The following is a 236-nucleotide window of genomic DNA, read 5'->3' as shown; positions in this document are numbered from 1 at the left end:
AGAGAGACAGAGAGCACAGGTGAGATGGAGAGAGAGAAAAAAAAGATTTCTCACTTCTGCACACCAGCAACAATCATTGTGAATTTATGTACATGTCACTGGTGGGTTGGGACAGCATCAAGGTCAGTTATAGGAACTAGTGTTCAAAGGCTGCTGATGCAGTCTGTAAATGAAAAGCATAATTATCATTTGGATAGATTATAAGAGGATAATCAAACCTTTCAGGAATTTCAGAC

Source organism: Chiloscyllium plagiosum, unplaced genomic scaffold, assembly GCF_037043375.1.
Source record: "Chiloscyllium plagiosum isolate Xiang-an unplaced genomic scaffold, Cpla_swu_hap1 HiC_scaffold_15, whole genome shotgun sequence".
Classification (NCBI taxonomy): domain Eukaryota; kingdom Metazoa; phylum Chordata; class Chondrichthyes; order Orectolobiformes; family Hemiscylliidae; genus Chiloscyllium; species Chiloscyllium plagiosum.
The sequence above is the reverse complement of the archived record's forward strand: the minus strand, read 5'-3'. Positions refer to the sequence as shown.